We start from the raw sequence: 25,408 nt of genomic DNA on the forward strand, positions 1-25,408 counted from the left end.
CGGGAAGCAGTAGTGTGTATGATGGTAAACGCTCCCGAAGAGCTTCCGGTCGAGCTTCCGGGACTAGGCTCAGTGACGAACAGGAAAGATACCGATCAGGTCATTAGTGACTTAATCGGTAAAGCATCGCTGTCGCCTGAGCAGAAAACCGAACTACACCAGCTCTTACAAGAGTTTCAAGGTCTGTTCTCTGAGAGGCCTGGTAGGACTTCTGTCCTTACTCATGACATAGAACTTACCTCCCCAGAGCCAGTACGATCCAAGGCGTACCGGGTGTCACCCCGCCAGAGCGATATTATGGAGGCTGAGGTAAAGAAAATGCTACAGCTCGGTGTTATTGAGGCGGGTGAGAGTGATTATACCTCCCCTTTGATTTTAGTTGAGGTACCGGGCAAGGAACCTCGCCCTTGCGTCGACTACCGCAGGCTTAATTCCATCACTAAGGATCAAATTTATCCGATCCCTAACATCGAGGAGCGCCTTGAGAGAGTGAGTAGCGCTCAGTTTATTTCCACCCTAGATCTTGTCAGGGGTTATTGGCAGGTTCCACTTACAGAAGAGGCTAGTAGGTATGCGGCGTTCATTTCACCAATGGGGACATTCCGTCCTAAAGTTTTGAGTTTTGGTTTGAAGAACGCGCCATACTGCTTTTCAAGCCTCATGGATAAAGTGTTGCGGGGACAGCAAGAATTCGCTTTACCGTATCTAGACGACGTAGCGATATTCTCCGCATCCTGGCCTGAGCATATGGCCCACTTGCGGGCAGTGCTAACCCGCCTGCGCGATGCGGGCTTGACAGTCAAGGCTCCCAAGTGCCAGTTAGCACAGGCCGAGGTTGTCTTCCTCGGTCACGTGATTGGTCGGGGTCATCGCCGCCCCTCTGAAATAAAGGTGGCCGCTGTGCGAGACTTCCCGCAACCGCGCACGAAGACCGATATTCGGTCGTTCTTAGGTGTCGCCGGCTACTATCAGAGGTACATCCCCAGGTACTCTGATATCGCGGCTCCCCTGACGGATGCTCTAAGAAAGACAGAGCCGCAAACAGTCGTCTGGGACGAGACAAAGGAAAGAGCTTTTAGCGCCCTAAAGAGCGCCTTAACAAGCCAGCCTGTGCTACGATCGCCCGACTACACAAAAGGGTTCGTTGTTCAGTGCGATGCTAGTGAGCGAGGCATGGGCGTTGTACTGTGCCAACGGGAAAATGGAGAAGTAGAACACCCCGTCCTGTATGCTAGTCGTAAGCTGACCAGTCGTGAGCAGGCGTACAGCGCCACCGAGAAAGAGTGTGCGTGTATCGTGTGGGCCGTTCAGAAATTGTCATGCTACCTTGCCGGTTCGAGGTTTATCATTGAGACGGATCACTGCCCTCTCCAATGGCTGCAGACCATCTCTCCCAAAAATGGCCGCCTCCTGCGCTGGAGCCTCGCTTTGCAACAATATTCCTTTGAGGTGCGTTACAAAAAGGGGTCTCAACGGTAACGCCGATGGCTTAAGTCGAAGCCCCTAACGTGGGAATCAGCCTCAAAATTGCTTGTTACTGATGTTTTTCTTCCTGAGGCAGGATTTTTTAACCTATTGCTTTTGTGTAGTGTTTCAAAGTGATGATGTGCTTTCTAGTGCAATTTTCCGATTTGTGGACGCGTTCTGAGTGCTGCTAAACTACTGTAAGGAACTAGGCAGTAGTATAAAAGGGGAAAGACCCTGGCAGGGCTTAGTGAGGGTTGTGCCGTGCTTGCTGACTGAGCGGTTGACTTTCGGCGTAGTTCTAACGCTTGCCGGGAACGAGAACAAAAATGTCAACTCTCCCGAAGTCACTTTGCAGTGTCCTGTGTGAACCTGAACGAGAGAACGAGGCCTTCTCTGCGCTGCGCTCAAGAAACGCCGAAGGACGACCGACTTCGGTTATGAGCATCATCAAGCGACATCCCTCCGGACAGCGGATGCAGTCCCCTGACCATCGGGATCTCCTTCCCCCGGCGGGGCGGTCTGTTACGTTTCGCCTACGACGCGCGGTATAGCCGGCGCGGATGCAACGGACGCCGGGGCTTCGTTCAAAGCGGCGGACATTTTGGCCCGTTCGGAGCTCCCGCAAAGCCTCCCCGCCAAGCGCGTCCAGGCGTGTTTCAGTGCCACGTGTCTTCGTGTGTGCGTGTGTGCCCACGCTTGTCAAAGCGCGGCAGCCGGGGAGAGGAGCTCCCCAAGTGTGAAGCGAGGAGGTCTGACAGGCGCCAGCTTGGCGATGCGTCACTACACTCGTCTCAACGTGTCTCTCAGTCTGTCCGTACCCGCCGTCACGTGGTCTCGTCACGAGGCCTTCCTCTTGCCCTCAACTCCGAGAGTATAAGAGCAGCTGCCCCCGGACGCCAAGAGAGAGGCTCCGATTTCTTCTGTTGAGCAACGTGCACTCCCGTCTCTCCACTTCGGTCGACCTGACCGGCCGCTCTTTTGCGATGTTAGAATAAACAAGTTGTTCTGTTACCAGTTGACTCATGCTTTGCCGGGACCTTCGGATGCTTCCAGTGCCCCAGGCCGCCAGGCCAACGCTACCCTCGGGGCTTGCGACCCATTTGCAATAACGGGCGTCAGCACTGAGGTTCCAACAATGGATACACCAATAATTCAATGGAACGTCAGAGGACTTCTCAGGAACCTTGATGACGTGCAAGAGCTTATCCAAAAACACAATCCAAAAGTGCTGTGTCTACAGGAAACACACTTAAAACCACAACACACAAACTTTCTCCGACCGTATGTCACGTTTCGCAAAGATCGCGATGATGCTGTCGTATCATCAGGCGGTGTTGCCATTTTGGTTCATAAAAATATTTCCCGTCAGCGTTTACAGCTACAAACGCCCCTTGAAGCAGTGGCGGTTCGAGCGGTTCTTTTAAACAAACTCGTCACCCTTTGCTCGCTCTATGTACCCCCACACTTCAAATTAAACAAACATGAATTTCAGTCATTTATAGACGAATTGCCGGAACCTTATCTTGTCCTTGGCGATTTCAATGCGCACAGCTCCCTCTGGGGCGACTCTCGTATAGATGGGCGAGGTCGTCTTGTTGAACAGTTCCTTTTTTCTTGTGGTGCGTGCCTTCTGAATAAGAAGGAACCCACATATTACTCTCTAGCAAACAGAACCTTTTCTTCAATCGATCTCAGCATAGTCTCTCCTTCTATTCTGCCCGAACTCGAATGGGAAGTTACAAAGAACCCTTACGGAAGCGATCACTTCCCCATACTAATACGAACACCTCAAGAAAACGAATATCCACCACAGGCACCTCGGTGGAAGATTGAGACAGCTGATTGGGACGAATTTCGAACTCTTACTAGTATCTCATGGCATGACATCTCCTCGTTAGAAATTGATGCAGCTGTGGAGTATTTCACAGCCTTTATAATAGATGCCGCATCTAAATGCATATCACAAGTAAATGGCCTGTCGTGCAAACGGCGTGTCCCGTGGTGGACCGACGATTGTAGGATCGCACGTAAAAAACAGAACAAAGCGTGGGGTTTGCTACGCGCTTCACCCACTGCAGAAAATCTTATCCACTTTAAGAAAGTAAAATCCGAAGGCAGGCGAACCCGCAGACAGGCCAGAAGAGAAAGCTGGCAGAAGTTTTTATCCGGCATCAACTCGTACACAGATGAGGCCAAAGTCTGGAACAGGGTTATTAGGATAATAGGGCGACAAGCACAATCACTCCCTCTGGTAAACACACGAGGCGATACCCTGCAAGATCAGGCAGACTCATTTGGGGAGCACTTTGAGAGCGTCTCGAGCTCAGCCCATTATTCTCAGTCCTTTCTCAAATATAAACAAACAGAAGAATGTAAGCCAATAATTAGAAAATCCAGACAGAATGAACCCTATAACCGGCCTTTCAGTATTGCCGAGCTGAGAGCTGCCTTGAATACATGCAAAACCACTGCACCGGGACCTGACAGAGTCATGTATAACATGATCAGAAACTTACATACTGACACGCAATTTACACTACTTACACTTTTCAACACTCTGTGGGCTGCGGGATACCTACCATCTACATGGAAAGAGGCGATTGTGGTTCCTGTCCTGAAGCAGGGAAAAGACCCCTCCTTAGCAGCAAGTTATCGTCCGATAGCTCTCACCAATTGTCTGTGTAAGCTCTTTGAAAAAATGATTAATCGCAGACTCGTACATTTCCTTGAACTCAACAATATACTCGATCTCTATCAGTGTGGCTTCAGACAAGGGCGGTCAACAACCGATCACCTTGTGCGCATTGAAGGAAATATCCGCGATGCATTTGTACATAAGCAGTATTTCCTATCGATATTCCTTGACATGGAAAAAGCTTATGACACGGCATGGCGTTACGGGATTTTGCGAGACCTGTCGGAAATGGGCATCCGTGGAAATATGCTGAACATAATCGAAAGCTATCTGTCAAATCGTACCTTCCGTGTAAAAGTCGGTAATGCACTGTCACGTCCTTTTACGCAGGAAACTGGTGTCGCCCAGGGAGGCGTGCTTAGCTGCACTCTCTTTATCGTTAAGATAAATACACTTCGTTCTTCACTGCCCCCAGCCATTTTTTATTCCGTCTACGTAGACGATATACAGATAGGCTTCAAATCCTGCAACCTTACAGTATGTGAAAGACAGGTACAGCAGGGCTTAAACAAGGTGTCCAAGTGGGCAGACCAAAATGGTTTTAGATTTAACCCGCACAAAAGTACTTGCGTTCTCTTCACAAGGAGGACAGGCCTGGTACCTGATCCCTGTGTAGAACTGGGTGGACAACAAATTCCTGTTAACAAAGAACACAAATTTCTAGGTGTTATCCTTGACTCCAGGCTTACCTTCATTTCACACATAAGATGTCTGAAAGCAAAATGTCTAAAAACCATGAACTTACTTAAAGTTCTATCCCACACTACATGGGGTAGCGACAGGAGGTGCCTGTTGAATCTTTACAGGAGCCTAGTTAGATCACGGTTAGATTATGGTGCCTTTGTATATCACTCTGCTGCACCGAGTGCGCTAAAAATGTTAGACCCCGTTCATCATCTGGGTATCCGCCTCGCCACTGGCGCATTTAGAACAAGCCCCGTCGAAAGTCTATATGCAGAGTCAGACGAATGGTCACTACATATTCAGAGAACATACATCAGCTTCACCTACTTTCTTAAAGTGCGCTCTAATAAGGAACATCCGTGTTTCACGAGAGTAAACGACTTAACGTGTGAAACACTCTTCCGTAACAAACCCTCCATGAGACTTCCTTTGTCGCTGCGTGTAAGAGAACTCAGTGAAGAAATGGATGTTCCAGTTCTCGAACATCGCTTAATGGCTTCTGCTAATCTATTACCGCCCTGGGAGTGGCAGATGATAGAATGTGACACATCCTTTGTAGAGGTCTCGAAGCACGCTCCTGAGCTTGAAATTGCTATGCATTTCCGAGAGCTTCAATCGAAGTACTCCTGCTACTAATATTACACAGACGCGTCCAAATCCCATGCTGGCGTATCCTACGCTGCTGTTGGTCACTCTCTTTCTGAATCTGACGTGCTGAACCCCTTAACGAGTATCTTCACTGCAGAAACATATGCCGTACTGTCTGCAGTAAAACATATAAATAAATTAAAACTCGACAGAGCAATAGTATTTACAGACTCGTTAAGCCTTGTAAAAGCGCTGAACTCTTTACAAAAGCATACAAATCCTGTTTTCATAGAACTTTACTCGCTCTTATGCAATATTTATCTATCACACAGACACGTAGTAATATGCTGGGTACCTGGCCATAGAGGAATCGAGGGAAATGTGCTTGCTGACGAGATGGCCAAATCAATGGCATCGCAGGGTACTCGTTCTGCTGCAGTCCCTGCTACAGACATGAAGCCTTTCCTCAGAAACAAACTGCGAAGCCACTGGCAACGCTTGTGGGACGCAGAAACGAGCAATAAGCTTCACGTAATTAAGCCTAAGTTAGGTTTCTGGCAGCCAACAACGAAAACACGAAGAAGAGACGTCCTATTCACTAGACTGAGAATAGGACACACATTTGGCACTCACAATTTTCTCTTGACCGGTAACGAGCCTCCAACCTGTGGTAGATGTGGCGACCGGCTGACCGTCCTCCATGTCTTCCTGGAGTGCCGGGAAGCCGAAAGAGACAGGAGGAAACATTTCCCGTTTGCATACCGCCATTGTATTCCCCTGCATCCGGCTGTTTCTTGGTGAAGAACCGCTTTTTAATACCAAAGCAGTCCTCGCTTCTTTAAAAGATGTTGTACTACATGTTACAAGCCCATTTATTTCTTAGCGCATCCTCTTTCCAGAGGATATCGCTAGGATAGATTCTCTGTATAGCACATGCCTCTAGGCCCTTGCGTTTCAAGGGCCCTGGTGAGGCAGTAGTGCTCTAGACAATATTATACATCTAGACAATCACATATTTTATATATTGCATCATCCTTTCTCACTACATTTTATGTTCATAGTACACGCCAATAGTCATTCCCATAAATTTTATTACTTGTACATTTTATGTAATTTGCATCAACTCTTTTAGGCCCCTTTACAGCCACGGCGCATTAAGACCATAAAACCCATCAAGCACTGCGAACTCATTAATCATTAGCATGGCGCTCTTTGGCCACATCTGGCCCTTGCGCCATTAAACATCAAATATTCATTCATTCGTGATAGCGGCAGTACATTTTATTAGAAGCGAGGCTGAATGAGCGCTGCTGCATGCTGGTAGAGTGAAAGTAGTAGCCTCGTTCTGTCCGTTACATTTTCGCAAGATTTAACGACAGCAAGTCAGGACGTGGCAGCACGTTTATTAGGTGGATGTGTACGAAAAAGCCCAAGTTTGGATGAATGTATCGGTGCTAGTGGCATTGCATGGCCATGTGTTTTGCCGTCTAAGACGACTGCATGTTCAGCAAAACTCTGCCTTTCACAGTAACATGTGTAGAAGCATTCCTGATGAAAGATTTTTATTGCAGCAAACTGCTGAGCTACAGGCGCTCAACCACCAGGTTAGCAGGCTGGCCGGCGCAATGGAGCGGCAGGCAGACACCCTGGAACGGCAGCTGAGGCCAATTTCGGAGTTGGCCACAGTCATGGCCTCATTTATTACAAACTATACACCACAAGTTTAGTGTTGATTTCTAACATGCTGGTATTTTTGAGAAGTTTTAATTAATACATACACATTAATGTTTCAAGGTTTACTAGTAATGTAGTGTGGCAATGTCACAGGTGAAACTGCCCCAAATTATTCATTCATTCAAAATATTCATTTCGATGCTGTTTGGAGCAGGCCAATGTCAATTTTGGTGGAATTTACAGAGCACTTCGAAAGCACATAGGTATATTAAAGACCAACATGAAAACAACATTACAGTATGTAAAGAGGCAGCATTGTGCATGTTTTTCTGCATAAAGGCAAGAGCATTGGTGGCACTATGATCTAATTACACATTCTCGTGCCAATGCTGATAACTGCAATGTTATTAAATCATGTGGTGCAATCGACGCGGTCACACAGCTTCTAGTACACGATATGTCACTGCAGACGCAGAGAGCCGCGACCAACTCCGGGCTGGTGAAACTTCTAGCTATTCCAATCTATTTTCATCACAATAGCAATTATATGGACACTGTAGGCACATTTCTGCCGTCGCTGTAGCCGTGATGTTCCAGATAAATTCCAGGGGCGATAACAACGTCGCCGTGTGCTGTATTCTGTAAAGTATGTGCGAGTCAAAGCGTGTGAGGATGGGCCGACGATGCCATTTGACAAACTAAGATTTAATGAAGTACATTCTAATTACAACCTCCCAAGTGTCCGTGCATGCGCCGGCCACTTGCAGGAAGCGCTGAAAAGTCCGCTGTTGTGAGTGCAAAAATTCATGTGGGAGGCGCGTTGGCTAGGTGTGCGGCATGTGAACGGCTGTTGCCCCCTTTTTTTACATGGAATTCGCTCCCTGTTTATGGCACAATTTTCTCCACATTTTTGTTGTTGGCGCAGTACGGAACAGGAATTCGCCTTTCTGTCAAGGTGCAATATTCTTGTGAGCTACCATGCACTTCCAGTGCTTTTAAAGTATGGATAGGCACCGCACAACTTTGTTGTGCCATTGGAGTATAGAAAAAAGTTTATTTTCAAACTACTTCTTGCAACCTCACTGCCAACACAACATCGCGTATACTTCGTGCAGATTACACAAATGCATGCCAAAGCTATAAATTACATGGATTAGTAGTTTACGTCCGAGCCGCTAACTGCTGTCACCATTGCTTCTTACGCTCATACTGAAAGGAAATACTAATGAGGTGTTACGTACGCACACTTCTTTGCAGTACATACGAGCATAACATGTCGAAAAAGTAAACCGCTCCTCGATGATAGGACACAAATGTGTGTCCGCCTCAGAGAGAGGAAAAATCTCGTCATGTTAACGACCTCCAGCATAAATAAATCTCGATGTGTGTCACAATGTAAAACACGTAGGAAACACTATGGAAGTATTCAACAACAAACTAAAGGGAACATGATGAATATGGCCAATCATTCAAAGAGGACAAATTCTATTAAAAAAACTGTCGCACGACACCATTTGAGCAAGCACAGTAACAGCACAGCCCACATAGCATGTCTTCCAGTGCATAAAGAACAACTGTTGCCACAAAAGTTTGATTGCGTTCCTTTACAGCTTATGCTATCGAAACCTAAACTCTATGTTAAATAATTCACATGGACATAAAGGAGGTGGAAACTACGGCTTGGCATATGAACTGCATGCATTTTTCGTTTCGGTCATCAGTGAACATGACCTCGTAGGAGCGCATGGAAATCGCGGTAATAAGAAGCGTCATTGTCAGCCATGCAACAAAAATCGGACTTTCTCAGTCACAGCAATACAGGTGACACTTTGAGATACACATGATAATGCAACATAGCTCATAACATATCATTTAACCAAATGAGGTGACCAGCGAATTGTTAAACGCACCTAAAAACAAAAAACTTCATATGATCAGGCCCACATTGCTTTTAACACAATGCTTAGTTTCCGTTGTAAATTTATTTTCACAGTTGTGCAACACAAAAGAAGGGAATGAAATTTAAATTTTGTCAGCCACTCAAACGAGGAACAATTGTGCAAGTTGCACTTTTTAACATGAACCTCATAGTTCGAGTTCGCGAAGGTGTAGGAAATATGCTGCCAATTTAATATTGTACATCATAAAGCATACTGAATGTGCAGCAATGCTACGTATGCTGTACCACGTTTGAAGATCATCGTTGGGTGTCATTCACATTCACGTACATATAATCGTGTTATGTTACACGTTTCACGTCATGGCGACCTTCTTTCAGTGAAGCTTTCCGAAATTACCTGTTAGCGGATTTGTAGTAAAATTTGCCCCTACGTTACTCACAGGTGTCGTTTTTCTTGTAAGACCGCAATTTTTATTTCTCTTTAAAGTTCAACACATTTCAATGCGATTGCTTTGACGGTTATGTCAGGCAAGCCACTTGTACAGTTTGGATACACTCTAAATGGAACTTCTGGTGTTTAAGTACATTAGGTTGTTTTAATATCCAAATGCCGTTGACATTACTGTTACCAGTGGAAGGGCATAATTGGCTTAGAAGCTCATCCCTAATTTTAAATTGCGAATAAACCTTCGATTGCTCAAAAAGAGTTAGCACTGCAGTATCTATATATATATATATTTTTTTGCCCACTGTGCAAGGCAGCTGACATGCCCAAACACAACACAGTGTGCTGCAGGTAGACGAAGAAAAGCATCGGTTGTGACGTATCTCGAAATGATGACTGCTGGCCACCGACTCGTGCGAAAGGGTCCTAGCTTCGTCGTTTGTGGTCTAAGTGGTAGTGTAGTGTACGACATCACAAACACGGGACGCCAAGTGCAGAGTTATACATCCGTGGGCATGGCCCGGGAGCATGCAACCAATATTTGAGGTTCGTGATAACGAAAACTAATTCATGTTTAGTCACATCGTTTGGCATGAACAATTAGAGTACAAAAGGGAATGTATACTCAAAATTTCAATTTCAAGGTCAGTGGACATACAGAAATTTCCAAAGTTGCCCTTTCAGTGGCCGTTTTCAGTTGGCCGTGAGGTGGAGCTTCATATTAAATATATGGTGGAGGCTACAAAATGCTTCAACTATTTAAAGAAAAGGCAGTACGCAACACTTTCACATGTTTAGAAACTTCGGCAACATTGCAGGTTAGGAAAGTATTACACATTCAGCTCGAAGTGACGCTTTTGTGTTAGAAAGAAGCAATCACGTGAGATTACATCCATAAAAAAATACTGCTCCTCCACATACGGTGAAGGTATGAGTCCCACTTTCATTGAGCAAAAATTGTTCTTGCAGTCTCCATGCATTATAATTGCTTCAAGCAAACCTTTCGTCTATGTTTTTGAAGAAAGCTGTTGCTCCTCGAAAATTAGCAATTGCACACTACATGGCTCGTTGCTCTACAGCGGTGCAACAGAGTTGATACCAAGTTGAGAAGATTCTGTCAAGGGAAATGCGAGACTGAACCCACTACCACGTCACTGCTATGATACTACCGGAATGTCACAAGGCCGACAGTACAGCAACCATTGAACGACAGTTCTGGATGAAGCAATAATGACAACAAAGAAACCATATGATGTACACGATGGTGTGGTGATGACGGCATTACGACCACTGCACGTCAACCATGAAATGTTGAAGCTATGTAGGAAATATGATGACAATGGCCTAACACACACAGCGAGATGACATGATGATGGAATCATAAACCTGGTATGCTGACAAAAAAAAGGATGACAATGGTGCCATCATGAGATCAAAGGCAATGATGGAGATGGTATTGTGCAATTCTGACTCAGAGATACGGGCACAATGAGTGCAACGGCATGACTGATGTAGGGTAGCAAAGTGGACTCAGTCTGGATAACCTCCCTGCCTTTCCTTCTTCCCTTTCTCTCTCTCTGTCTGATGAAATAATGACGGCTGATTTCACGGTACGACGACAACGGCATAGGCAGCAGCACGATATACAAAGGCGGTGAGAGTGATACTGAAGGTGACACAAATACGATGAAGTGAGAAGAAAGAAATCACAACAGCATTAGGGGGATGAAGTAATGGCAACATCGCGACTGCATGCTATAATGCCATTACGCCATGATGCTGGACTGTTGTAATGATGTGCAACCATTCTTACTGCTCTTCTTTTCTCACTGTTCATGCAAGAGGCACGGTGCATTACATTCATCTACTGCCAACAGAAAGCGAGAACACCACAGCTACACATACCCACACGGCACGACCCACAGCCACACAGGTGTTGCATCTCAGAGGCAGTAAACTGCTAGCTTCAGCCCAAACACAGCACACAAGCAAAACTGCGAGTACGTGTACGCACACTGCACGACACACAGCCACATAGGTGTTGCGTCTCAGAGGCAGTAAACTGCTAGCTTCAGCCCAAACAAAGCACACAAGCAAAACTGCGAGTACGTGTGCCCATTAGTGCACGACACACAGCCACACAGGTGTTGCGTCTCAGAGGCAGTAAACTGCTAGGTTCAGCCCAAACACAGCACACTAGCAAAGCTGCGAGTACGTGAACCCACACTGCACGACACACAGCCACACAGGTGTTGCGTCTCAGAGGCAGTAAACTGCTAGCTGCAGCAAAAAAAACACAGCACACAAGCAAAACTGCGAGTACGTGTACCCACACTGCACGACACACAGCCACACAGGTGTTGCGTCTCAGAGGCAGTAAACTGCTTGCTGCAGCCCAAACACAGTGAAGGAGAAAAAATGGGAGTAACTGTAGTCCCACCACACGGAGCACAGTGACGCACATGTGGCGCCGTGCCGGAAGTAAGCTCATTGTGCATAACTTCCTAGCTGTCCAGTGCGTGACGTTGCGCTCGACGGCGAGCTCGCTGAATGTGCAGCAAATGTGCATTGCGGCTGATGCCATACAGTGCTATTTGCCTGTCCCTTGTGGCCTTTCCTCTTGCGTACAGCGTTCTGCCGCCACGGGTCGGACCGCCGTCATCCCTTGGCAAGACGTCTTCGTGGTCGTCGTCGTTCGTCATCCTCACCGGCAATGTTGCTGTCGTCGTCAAGAAGCGGCTCGCTGGCGTCGAGACATAGGTTATGCAGCGCTGCACAAGCCGCGACAATCTTTTCCGCTACTGCGGGGCAGTACTGCAGCGCACGATAACGCTGCAAGCAGCGGAACCGACTCTTCATAAAGCTGATGCAGCGCTCCACCACAGACCTCATTGACGCGTGAGCTTGATTAAAACGGCCCTCCGGAGACGATAGCGCGGGATGTCCCGGAACCGGCGTGATGAGCCACGGCTCCAGTGGGTATGCACTGTCGCCTGCAGAATAAATGTAGCGCAGGAACCGCACCGAATTCATTACAGACATTGGCTGTGGTTCACAAGCGCGTTTATATGCATTTCTGTACTCACCAAGGAGAAACTCTCCTCTGTGGACGATTTGGGTGTCGGCGAAAATGCTCTGCAGGGCTGAGCCACGCCATACGTATGCGCCGTGACACGAGCCCGCGAAGCGAGGGTCGATGGCCAGCACTCGGATGTTAGAGTCGCACACCTGTGAATTGTAGTGTATCAGTAAATTAAGTCGCTGTCGCGCGTTGGGATTTTATATATATCATGAGTATATTAGGTAGAGCGTGCTTACCACCATGGTGTTCAGCGCGTAGTATCCCTTCCGACACCAGTACGTCTGCTTCTCGGCTGGGGGCAGGTCCGGGCCGGCTATAGCGATGTAGGTGCCGTCCACGCATCCTACGACGTCAGAGATGCTGCCGCTCCGCAAGAAACCTTGTTTGACGAGAGCTATCTCCGATCTTGTACGCGGAAACGACACCCAGCGCTATTCGGTGCCGACACGGACGATTGCTTCCGATACCGCGCGAACGCAGCGGCTGATAGACGGCTGGGAAAGCGATACGGTGGCTTCGCTACCGACAGCCGTTTGGAAGCCACCGGTAGCATAAAACCGAAGGGCGCAAATCACCTGATCTTGAACGGTGAGCCCTTCTCTCTCGCGCGCCAGGTCGTCCGATAACTGCTCGCACAGCCACATCGCCGTCGTTTTCGAAAGGCGAAAGTGCCTCCGAAAAGACTCGTCGGACATGGCGAACGGGTCCCGTTGTTCTCGAAGTCGCCTCTCTCCTCCGTTATCAAAAAGCAAAAAAAGCAGGCTCGCATCCATCGTGGTGCTGCGGTCTACTCCAAACAAAGGAATGGCAGAAAGATTCGTTGATGCGCGGTGACTGTTTGAATCACGTGTACGCGCCGAAGCATGTTCAGTTATCGCACAAAACGTGAAGAGTAAGTGCAACACCACTGACGTCAGCTTGACGTTTCAGAAAGGAACCGGAAGCTAGGAGCGCCGGTCGTCATCGTCATCCGTAGGCCTACAGCCAATCAGCGGCGGCCGAAGTGGACAGTCCACCAGGTGGACTCTTGCAGAATAACCCCCCTGTTCTAGCATCCAAGCCAACCGGGTGCCTAGCCAATAGCGTCATGTCGCAGTATCGATCAACTGCTTCAAGGAAAGCAAAGTTGACGATAGTGCTCTGCTGAAATGTGCCCGGATTATATGGGAAACACTTTTTGCTAAGCTTGTTCTTATTGCCAAAACAATGCCTCCATTCCTGATAACCACTGTGCACATGGAAAAGAAAAGTGATACGACTGCACTACGTCTTGGTTGTATGCACAGCATGTCAGGGGAGCTAATCTGGTAAAGTCATATGCAAATGAATCCGTACCTGAAACCACAAAAAAATTTTCACAATACAATGTTTGCTTGCAAAAAGGTTCTGCCTTATATTGCAGATCCTTGTTAAGTTGGACTTACTATCAAACGAATTTTTCATGCACAGAATTGATTTATGCACAGTATTGTTTTTATCTTGAATGTATGATGTGCAAGTTAGCTTGAGGCTTTGTATGCTGCATAACTGTACTTGCCTGTTCGTGTGCAAGCTGCTGTGTGGAGATGATATCAAAAATGGAACCTGATTGGGATATGCATTTTTATGGTGCGGCTTCTGCTTTCAGTAGAACTTCTCTGCACTGTTACTTGTTCACATGTTTGTGTAAAGCTTTTGTCACATCATAGCTAGGTCACTGCGTCTTTGAAGGGCTTCAAGGATGGTGGGAAGCATAGAAAATGGCATTACTGATCAGCAGCAATATTTCAGACTTTTTGTTTGGCACAGAAGAACAATATGCTCACCTTGCTTGCTTTATTTGACAGCTGGCAAATTTTATTGTTCTCAGTAAGCGTTCCAGAGCCCCTGTATTTTGCAAATGATGAGGAGTGCCAGTGGTTTGCCTTTTGCGAGAAAGTACACAATGTGCGCTAAACATCAGGCAGGTATTTCGCCATCATCACATTTCAGTAAATTGCCATGTACACTTTCTACAAATTCGGCTACTTATTCCATGCTTGGTCTGGTACAGACCATTGTATTGTTTGGAGAAGTTTCTTTTTATGTGCCTCAAATTCAGGGTTTCTACAAGAGTATATACACATTGTGAATATTTGGTTGGTTAGTTTGGGTTTAATGGCACAAAGTCAACTAAGGCCATGCTGCGCCAGACACAAGACAATGAAATGGAACGTTAGAGTAGGTAAACCTGTATTACATTATGGTTGGTGTAAGACACCCGTTTTTTCTAGAAAGTCGAACAGGTTAGCAAATGGTACTAGGGGGTCATCTGCTAGTAATAGGGCAGGGTGTAATGGAGTGTGCAAATTATATAGGCTGTGTAAAAGCCTTCGTCTCAGTGTGTCGATGTGTGGACATGTTATGAGGATGTGTATGCCTGTAAGAGGTTCAAGGCATTTTTCGCAGGTTGGTGGGTTTTCTTTTCGTAGGAGGAAATTGTGCGTCAGATGTGTGTGTCCAATTCGAAGTCTGCACAAGATCACCTCGTAGAAACGTTGCTGGTGACTGCATGATTTCCACTCGCCGATTATAGGTTTAATAAGATGTAGCTTGTTTTCTGTACAATGGTCCCATTCGTGTTGCCACTTTGATGTTAAGGCCTTCCTAATGGCACGAATACTATCTTTATATGGAAGCGCCGTGTTTGTGATGTATTTGCGCACTGCCATTGATGCACACCTATCCGCTGCTTCATTTCCGGGTATACCGACGTGGCTTGGTACCCAGCAAAACCTAATTGACCGGCCGTATTTGTTTAATGTTACCATGTTTAAAATATCCCCTATCAGGGGCTCACATTCGGATTTCGCGTGGAGAGCCTTCAGTGTGCTTTAATGAATCATTGTATATGATTGTGTTTTCGTGTTTTTTTGTGATGATCTTTTTAACCACAGTCCATAATGCATAGACTTCAGCTGTGTAGACAGAGGCGTGCTGTGGCAAGCGAATACTTCTTTCCCAATGTTCTGTTACGGCCCCCACACTCACGTGTTGTTTTGTTTTAGAGCCATCAGTGTAAAATTTCGTGTAATTTTCATATTTGTCCTGTAGAAAGCGGAATTCTTGTATGACGTGTTCGTGTGGGGTGTCTTTTTTCTTTAAATGTGTCAATGTCCAATCGTGCCACGGGGGCAAACGCTGTGGTTTTCTCGCAACCTGAAGGACTTCGCGAGGAATGTTATAATCCCGAATATATTCCTCATATCGTAGAACAAGCGGCTTAATTATGTTTGGTTTGTTTGGATAGTGTAAGCGTGAGTTACACTGTGTGACAATGTTGAAGCATATGTGTTGTGGTGAGGACTGAATTCTGAGTACGTAAGAAAAAGTTAGTAGCACTCGGCGCTGCTGTAGAGGAGGTTCATTACAGTCAACATACAAACTCTGGACTGGCGATGTTCTGTAAGCGCCACTTGCCAGTCGCAGTCCAAGGTTATGAATTCGATCAAGTCGGCAGACGTAAGACTGTCTGGCTGAACCGTATATAATGCTACCATAATCTAATATGCTGCGCACCAAAGTACGGTAGATGCGTAGTAGGCATTCACGGTCAGAGCCCCAGCGCTTCCGCGACAGGACTTTGAGGATGTTAAGGGCATTGTTCGCTTTAATTTTAAGGCTATTTATGTGTGCCAGGAAGTTTAAATTTTTATCAAATAGAACACCCAGAAACTTGTGTTCTTTTTTTACTGGTAGTGTGGCTTCTTGTAGCTTAAGGGTGGGATCTGCTTGTAGGGCTCTTTTTTGTGTAAAGACAACACTAATAGTTTTTTTCATTTGAGAAACGAAAACCGTTTTCAGACGCCCACTGTGTTAGTTTGTTTAATGTAATTTGAATTTGCCGCTCGCAGGATGTCAGGTTGGATGCACGACACGCAATTTGTAGATCATCCACATATAATGAATGCATTACAGAGGATGGAATTACCTTATTGACAGAGTTCATTTTCACCACAAATAATGTAGTGCTTAATACGCATCCTTGTGGCACACCATTTTCCTGGATGAATACACGTGACAGCGCCGTTCCTAAACGCACCTGGAATGTTCGGTCCGACATGAAATCGGCTAGACATTTGAGCATTCTACCTCGGATTCCTAAATCTGCTAAATCCCTTAAGATACCAAACCTCCATGTTGTATCATACGCCTTTTCTAAATCAAAGAAAACGGTGAGACAATATTGTTTGTGTAGAAAGGCCGCACGTATCTCGTCTTCTAGCCGGACTAGGTGATCTGTTGTGGAGCAACCTTTCTTGCATCCACACTGATTGTTATCTAGCATGTTCTCTGTTTCAAGGACGTATGTCAATCTTATGTTGATGATGGCTTCATAGGACGTTGGAAGACAACTTGTGAGTGCTATGGGTCTATAGCTCGTTGCTGTTGTGGGAGGTTTTCCAGCTTTCAGGAAAGGGATAATAATGGCTTTCTTCCACTCCTTCGGCATTTTTCCCGTTTCCCAGATTTTATTAAATAACCGAAGCAAGGTTTCAACTGCATTAGGAGATAGATGAGCGAGCATGGCGTAATGCACTCTGTCCGGACCAGGTGCTGTTTTTTTCTCAGTTGTTAGTATTCTATTGATTTCCGGTAGTGTTAAAGCGGCATTATACGGTCTTTCTGAACTTCCTGTGGTCGGAAGCTTTAGTTTTTCTGCTAATTGCTTACGTTTTAGAAACGCAGCTGAATAGCTTACAGAGCTTGATATATTGTGGTGGTGCTGTCCTAATATGTCTGCTTGTTCTATATTTGTTTGCGTGCCTGGAGGTGATAAAATTGGGATAGTGTAAGAAGCGTAGTCGCCTCTAAACTTACGAACCTGATCCCACATTCGTTTGGATGTTATTGAACTATTATAGACGAGACATAATTTTTCCAGGACTGTCTTTCGGCTTGTCTGCGTGTGTACCTTGCTTTTGCTTTTTTGAAGGAGAGTAGATTGTCTTGTGTTGGGTAACGCCGAAAGATACCCCACGCTTTGTTTTGTAGTTTTTTGTTTGTGTACATTCCTTCGTCCACCAGGGTTTCAGGTTTTTTCTTAAGAAGCCAGAGGATTGTGGGATTGTCTGTTCTGCTGCAGCGAGTATGCATGCTGTAATCTTCGCATGCATATCATCTATGGTTAACTCATCTGATATGTTATCTAGAGTGGCCTTTTCAGTGAAGAGAGGTCAGTCTGCTAGATGGAGTTTCCATCGGGGTGGCGTCAGTGGGATGGTGGGAGAATGAGATGTTCTTTTAATGATAGCAGGCATATGGTCACTACCATAGGGGTTCTCAATAATACTCCATTGAAAATCCCCAAAAGAGATGGAGAGCACAGTGACAGATCTAGGCAACTCATAGCTCCTGTGCTTGGGCTATAGTAAGTTGCCGCACCAGAGTTTAAAAGGCATATGTCGTTTGTTACAATAAAATCTTGAAGTGTTTGGCCACTGGTGTCAGTAGTTTTACTACCCCATAACGTGTTATGTGAATTAAAATCACCGCCTATTAAAAATGGTTCAGCTAGCTGGTTTAAAATTATCTCTAGATCTCTTACGGTAAATTGTGAATGTGGTGGAATGTACATTGAACAAATGGTGATGGTTTTGTGAGCTAAAACAGTGACAGCAACGGCTTCTATGTGAGTGTTAATAGGAACTTCTCTGGCTGCTATACCACCTGGCAGAACAATGGCTACACCACCTGACAGCCGGTTCGCCTGAGTACGGTCGCGCCGTACAACAGTGAAACCTTTTAAAAACTTTTTTTGTTTTTCGCCTAGGTTAGTTTCCTGTAAGCACAGGGCCACAGGAGAGAAGTTTACTAACATGTCTTTTATGTCACCTAAGTTATGTAAGAGACCTCTACAATTCCAATGGATCATAAAAGCCAGTATAAAATTGAAAGGTAAAAAAATGATAGTAACGTGTGAATGGGAGATAAGAAAGATGTTAGGTGACATGGATCTGAAGAAGGCAGATACAACAAAGCGATAACCCTTAGGTTATCGCCTTCTTATTTTGAGTTGTTATTGGGATTTTGTCCCTCTTACCGCGCTCGAGAGAGCGCTTGTCCTTCGGTGTCGAGGACACCGGTGTTTTTGTTTCGACCTCCATTGCTCTCTCTGAGGCGCTGGAGGTCGGAGAGTTTGGCGCCGAGACACGTGTCTCGGGCCTTGGAGTTCGCTTGATCTTAGGGCCCTGTGGCACGGGTGCCTGCAGGGCTGTTGAAGGGGGCGGACCAGTACTGACTGCTTCCACCACGGGGGCGGGAGGAGTCGCTGCGGCACCACTGCGCGTGGGCTCGGAGGACTCCGGAGGCCTCTGTGACGCTGCCCCCGCCTGCGTCACATCGGCATAACTGCGTTGCGAAAGGTACGACGGTCGTTTTCTGGCTTCGAAGAACGTGATTTTTTCTTTTACAGTCAGTGCAATGATCTCCTTTTCCTTTTTCCAGCATGGGCACGACCGCGAGTAGGCCGGATGGTCTCCTTTGCAGTTACCACAAAATGGTGAAGAGGTGCATTGCTCAGATTGGTTTTCATTGGAGCTGCATTTAGCACAGGTTGCTTGGCCTCGGCACGCATGTGAAGCATGTCCGAACCTTTGGCACTTAAAACAATGTCTGGGGTTCGGGATATATGTTCTCACATTGACTTTAACATAACCTGCATCGAGTGAAGTAGGCATTTCGCTTGTTCCAAAGGTGAGTATAACATGTTTGGTGGGGATTTCTTGGTTGTTTCTACGGACTACTATTCTTTGTACTTTTGTTACATTTTGTTCTTGGAAACCCTCAAGGAGTTCCTAACCGCTCAGTCCAATAGTCTTCTTCAGATATCACTCCCCGGCTTGTGTTCAGTGTTCTATGTGGTGAAATTGTCACTGTGGCGTCGCCAATACTGGTAAGGTCAGTGAGCTTCTCTGCTTGGTCTTTATCGTTCAGTTCTAGGAGGAGGTCCCCGCTAGACATTTTGGAGGCTTTGTACGTCGGTCCGATTTTTTCTTTCAAGCATTTGGCTACAAGGAATGGTGAGAGTTTTCTTACTGGCATGTTGCTTTCGCTATGTACTACATAGTACTTGGGGAAGGACGGAGCGTTGCTCCGAAAGGAGAAATGGAAAGGTACTTCGGTGCGGCATCTTTTCAGACGCCGATCATAGACGACAGAGGTTTGTGCTGCCATAGGAAATGAGTGTGTTCGGCAACAGCGCCGACCGCCCACCACGGAGCCCAACGAGGGGACGCGGCAGAGCTTGTGTACAAGCCTGCACGACGCCAGCCGTACGCCGTCGCTATAACCAAACATGGTGTACCCAAGGTAGGATATCCACACAAGGTTAACCCTTGCCACCGTGGAGAAAGGAAGTAAATGGAAGAGAGAAGAAGGCAGGAAAGATCGAAAAGTAAGGGATGAAGGCGAAGGTTTGGGGAGAGAGACAGGAAGAGGCGAGTGCCGATTTCCCCCGGGTGGGTCAGTCCGGGGGTGCCGTCTACGTGAAGCAGAGGCCAAAGAGGTGTGTTGCCTCCGCCGGGGGGCCTTAAAGGTCCAAACACCCGGCATCGGTTTAACCCCCAGGATCCCCCTTTCCCCGGACACGGCTAAGCCGCGCACGGCTACACGCGGGAGGGTCCAACCCTCGTGTGCTCGGGTACGTGGTGTCGCAACACACCAAACGCCTGCTGACGCAGACGCCCCTGCGGGGCATTGTGAATATTTGTACCTTTGTTTCTGTATTTGTATTACACATTTAATATTGTCATATGATTTGTGATTGAATGCTTAAGTGCATTAGTATATGAGTAGGTGTTGCAACAATACGGAAAACTTGTACTATGTTCCTCCTTGGACTGTGCCGTTCCTTAAGCAATAGTTTTCTTGAACTTATACTTGTGAGCACATGCACTCTTTCGTGATCAACACCATTTTTTTTCTGGGAAAGGAGGGTTGGTTTGCTTTGGTTATGCGACATCAACATTATGTGACATTCATTTTTCGGCTCATGCACATACAGGATTAACATCCTTTAATATTAGCAGATATATGCCTCAAAACAAAGAAAACGTTATCATGGTAGTTATGGTCTTGCTGTAGCATCAGAAATCACCTTTTGGTCAACATGTGCGTGTTGTATGCAGACATATATGGAGATCTCTTTATAAGAGACTTTTTCCTCCAAGGGTGTCAAATTTTTAACTTATGCAATTCTTTTTGCACCTATGGGGCATACAACAGAATAGAGAGGGGCAGTATAGTCAAACATACAATCATGAAAGGCAGAATCCATGATAGGATACAACTCCCATAAACAACATCTCACTGCGACTGGTAAGCTAGTACGAAAAAAACTCTAGTAGCTGAACGCATGTGCACGGAAAAAAATGGTAATGCATCTTGGAATAAGTTAGCGAGCAACCTGTAAAAACAATTTGTGTATGTTTAGGTGACTAACGAGGCAGGAGGGTAGTTCCAGCGATATGGCGCATTTTGCAACAAAACTGCATTTGTGTGACTGTGTCGTGACAAGGAATGCGGTGAGATTAAAGGAGTCGATTTGGTCCAATATGCTTTGAACATATTTGGGTGTGTATGATAAGTACCTGCTTATGGGCCCTTTTCTTTCAGTGTGAGATTTGTTCATTGAAATGGCTTGTATACGGACTATGGATCTAAACAAGTTTAAAGTAGCTTCTTGGTGATTATTTAGTGTTAGTGATAAACTTCACATGCCTTTTGTTTTCTGCTGTTCACATGTAATCTTGTGCTCTCCTGTGTTGCTGCTAGGTGGTCGTTATGAGCGCTCTGGAGAAAACGCATAAAGGCTATAACGCTCAGTTTTTACCTGGTGACGAATAATTGTCTATACTGAAGTAAGTACAGGTAACCAGCTGATTTATGGTGCCCCAATTACTCTGCCCTGCTAATTCTGATGAAAATTGCATTGGCCACTATAACCGTGGCTTTCCATACCACATCTTAAGCTTTAAGCTAGTCAACCCATGTACACAGTGATACACCTTGCAGTCATGTATGCAATTTCTAGTCGTTCACACGGCTAGTGCTTAGCATGAGTGCTCATGTGTGGCAGTATGCTTGGATAACAGAAGCATGACTTTTCCATGAAATAAATTCCTTATTGGAGGGGATGGTTTTGGAGAAATTGATTGGATCAGAGAGCAAACGGGTATAGACGATATTCTAATAGGCATTAAGAGAAAAAAATTGCGCTGGGCAGGTCATGTAATGCGCAGATTACATAACGGTTGGACCATTAGGGTGGCTGAGTGGGTACCAAGAGAGGGAACCGCAGTAGAGGACGGCAGAAGACTAGGTGGTGCCACAAAATTTGGAAATTTGCAGGTGCTAGATCACAGGGAGAGGCCTTCGTCCGGCAGTGGACATAAAATAGCCTGCTGCTGATGATGATGATTATCTTTGCAGGCCCTAGGTTCACTGTACCATAGAGATTGCAAAATTATATCGCAGGACATTTCTTCGGTTTATTAAAATGGAATTTCTCTAATTCAAGTGGTTCTACATTGATTAACCTGGAACTAATGAAAATGAATGATTATTTAGCTAACAACTGTTACGTATTATATGTAGTGTTCAAATTATGAAAGGATGAGTACTATAGTTAGAACAATATTTAGTATATAATTAGGGCATGCACCACTGCTAGAGAACTGTGAATTAATTAAATATCAACCATCGTAATTGTGCTTTAAATTGCCAATTAGCAGGTTTGATCAGGCAAAATGAGGTGATCAGGTGAAAAGGCAAAGATTTCTTTGCCTTTTGCTTCACAGCAGTAAGTATTCTGTCTCGTCGCTTTCTTTTAAACTGCAGCAAGCAATTATCACTGAGACGCTCTGGTATATCATAGTAATTTTTCTATTCGCGATCGTTCATGTTCTCCTTCTCTGTTTTACATATGAGTGAGCACATCAAAGAAAAGTAAAAACTGCCAACCAACAATCTTTAAACATTCTTTTAACCAACTTTTCTCAAACGAAAGTAATAACAGAGCCCACTAACTTCCTTTAAACTTTCTTTTAACAAACTTTCTTCAAACGAAAGTAGATACAGACCCTACCAACTTTTTTAAAACTTTCTTTTAACAAGCTTTCTTCAAACGAAAGTAAGAACAGAGCATACCAACTTCCTTTAAACTTTCCTTTAACAAACTTTCTTCAAACGAAAGTAAATACAAAGCCAACCAACTTTCTTGTAACAAGCATTAATAGGAAGTAAAAGTACATAGGATATTAATAAAGTTGATAGAATGTTGGAAAGAAGTCTACAGAAAGTAAGAATGCATTTTTGTATGGGGCTGGGGGCCCTGGACGCTCACTCCATCTCCTGCAAATGTTTGCACGGGCGAACGAAATCATTATTTCCCAGAAAGGTTCCCCCAAACGTGACGAATCGCCGTCGGAAGGGCGGCTTGGTTGCCTTCACATGTTTGCAAGGTGAAAGGTTTGCTCGTTTCCCTGAAACCACCCCGAAACGCTACCAGTCCTCCTTGAGGTTACCCTCATGGTTTGTTGGGCACAATGCCGGTTAATGACCCGACACTTCCGTTCGCTAGAGCCTTGCTGCCTGTCTGCCGCTTGCGAAAGGGGCGAGCCGTGCGGTTGCTTTGGTCCGTTGCCTGACTGAAATAACAGACTCGCCTGCTTAACACACATGAATTCCTTCAGTCAAGATCGGCGTGCGTTTGCCACGCCTATATACGCGCATATTCCAAAACCCCTCATCAGACGCGACCTAAGAGCCGACTATGGGTCTATTTCCCATCATCCCATTCCTCTAAACTTTTTATGAATAAGCTTCAAAATTTGTCACGTCACGCTCCCTCCCAGTTATTTTTTTTTCCTTCCACCATGCCCGGCCGTATCTTGAGAGCGATCTGCGTTGTGGGCACTCTAGGTCGGTCGGCGGCTGGTAGCATTGTGACTGCAGTGGGTTCACGGCACTGACTTTTTGTTGAAGCGGCAGACAGCACGATTGTGACATCGAGCGCTGCTCCTGCCGCATTTCGTCAATCGACCATTTTGACAGCTAGCGACTTTCCGCAGTCATGTAAGATATGCTAATGTTTGCTTGCGCCCAGGTCACACCATGTTTGTTAATTTAGTTAGTGTGCCTATATTTACAAGTTTAAAGTGCCGACAAAACTACTATCCCTACTTCGTGCAGCTGTCCACTAATTTGCTATCACAAATGATGCTTCGCCTTTCGGGACGCAACTGCGAATTTTTTTGTTGCATAGCACAAACCTTTGTGGTTGTAAAATTACTGGGCAGGCAAGACCTCTGTCCAAACTTCTTGGAGTGACTGGTGGAAAAAAAGAAATGGGAGATGCTCTGGGAAAATATAGATTTCTAATGAAGTGAGCAATGATTACCATGCAACGCGTTGCATGTTATCGCGCATTAAATTAAATACCGCTGAATTGTCGTAATTACTTATGGTGATTTGTAGACACCTTCAGAGATAGAGAGATACCGTGTTTTGCAAAATTTTTGGTTTTCCTCCATAGCGCTCCCGCGTCAATATTGAGGAATTTTAAATGAAGACGGCTGTGAGTAGCCAAGGCTTAGACTGGAACGAGCAGGAAAAAAAAAAAGATTATCGCAACTCCGACACCACGGAGGTGCGCAAACTAACTAAAGGAAAACGACTCTGACTAAAGTAATCTTTGAATAAGTTTTTTTTTCACTTAGTCTCGAAAGCAGATTGTTCGCGTGCATCTATGAAAGCCAATTGCAAGTGACACGGATGAAAGAAAGGTTTACTTCGTAACACGCCGCGTCGATTATCAATTTGAGTGTACTTTTCCGCTGCTGCAGCTACTGCTGCGTGTCCGCGTGGCCTAATGGATAAGGCGCCTGATTCCGGATCAGGAGATTGCAGGTTCGAGTCCTGTCGCGGACGCTTTATTTTTCTTTCCCTCCTTTTTTTTTTGTCTGTCGCTGCATGTTACAGCATTACTTTTATTCAACGCCTGCTGGATCTTCCATGTGGGGCCGAATAGAATAGACGCATTATGTAGGATCGGAACTGCTCCTCACTTCGACATCGAATTTTTAAGTTATTTTTCTTTATTTTTTTTCTCACAGGTGCAGCGTTACTTTAAACAGCATACAGCATCTGGTGCTACATGTCCACGTGGCATCAGACTGCTGTCCCAAAACAAGCCGGCTGTACCAGTTTTGGAATGCAATACCAACTCGCCCAATCCTCAACCCTAGTGAACTGTTGCGTCAGTTGCCACTAGCTCCGATTATTTCAGACATCTTTTTCTTAAGCGCATGTACGCATGAGGCTTTACCGTGTGGAAGATTTCCACAGATAATTACCCAGTCTAGTTTTGCTTGTGGATGCTGTGGCAGTAAGGGTACATCAATTGTGTCTCGTCTGATATGTAACCTTCAGGAGTGGAACGCGAGTGAACGAGAAAAACAGCTGGATTGGAATCCACGAGAAAACCTGACAGTGTCTTGTAATTTACATAAAACTAGACTACGCAATAAATACTGCACTGAATGTTTTAAATATAGCTGGCGATAAAATTCGTGTCGCCTTTTTACATAGCTATAAGGTGGAGGACATGTACTGAGAGCAGCCAGGATGCTTGCAATACAAAGGATCATCGACGCATGTAGTCAGGTGCTGTGCACTTTGTAGCTGATGCTTCAAGCTGTACACTGCTTAGCGATCTGGAAAAGTATCAAGCTATTATGGATCTGATTGATGCACACGAAGTGGCCGCAGGGACCATTCCAAAAGCGAACAAGGAGGCCACTCATGCCTCCTAGTCAGCAGCGGTCAAAGACGCTGCAAAGTTGGTTGGCGCCA

At 45.7% G+C, this 25,408-nt stretch overlaps 1 non-coding gene across 1 annotated transcript; it reads left to right on the plus strand.

Annotated features, from left to right (window-relative positions):
• The first annotated feature begins 24,411 nt into the window (after window positions 1–24,411).
• On the plus strand, window positions 24,412–24,484 carry TRNAR-CCG (transfer RNA arginine (anticodon CCG)). The gene has a single exon. It is a non-coding gene; the product is annotated as a tRNA-Arg (tRNA).
• The last annotated feature ends 924 nt before the right edge of the window (window positions 24,485–25,408 follow it).

The sequence above is a fragment of the Dermacentor andersoni genome, chromosome 1 (assembly GCF_023375885.2).
Source record: "Dermacentor andersoni chromosome 1, qqDerAnde1_hic_scaffold, whole genome shotgun sequence".
Taxonomy (NCBI): domain Eukaryota; kingdom Metazoa; phylum Arthropoda; class Arachnida; order Ixodida; family Ixodidae; genus Dermacentor; species Dermacentor andersoni.